This window comes from Triticum dicoccoides, chromosome 7B (assembly GCF_002162155.2).
Source record: "Triticum dicoccoides isolate Atlit2015 ecotype Zavitan chromosome 7B, WEW_v2.0, whole genome shotgun sequence".
NCBI lineage: Eukaryota > Viridiplantae > Streptophyta > Magnoliopsida > Poales > Poaceae > Triticum > Triticum dicoccoides.
In genome coordinates, this window is record NC_041393.1 from 660,869,365 (window position 1) to 660,869,745 (window position 381).

Sequence of the window (381 nt, forward strand, 5' to 3'; positions counted from 1 at the left end):
TGAACCCTAGGCTATTTTTAGTGTTAGTTAGTTAATTTAGTGTTAGTTAGTTAGTTAGTATGAACCCTTAGCAGTAGTTCCTAGGTACTAATTAGTTAGTAAGAACTAGGTACTAATTAGCTAGGTACTAGTTTATTTTTATTTATAGTAAGTTTATTTTCAGTAAGAACTAATTGAATTAATAGAACATGTTAGTAAGAACTTGTTGTTATTTTTTTAGTTAAAGCAATTTTTCCCGCATCGACGTGGACGATGCCTATCCCGCATCCTCGTCGTCGAGTCGGTGGAGGACGACACCTGCTTGACCAGATGGGCCATGTCCGGGACTGGGCTCCGCCGGGGTGGTACTAGGAGGCGCTACCTACCTGGGGGCGCAGGTTG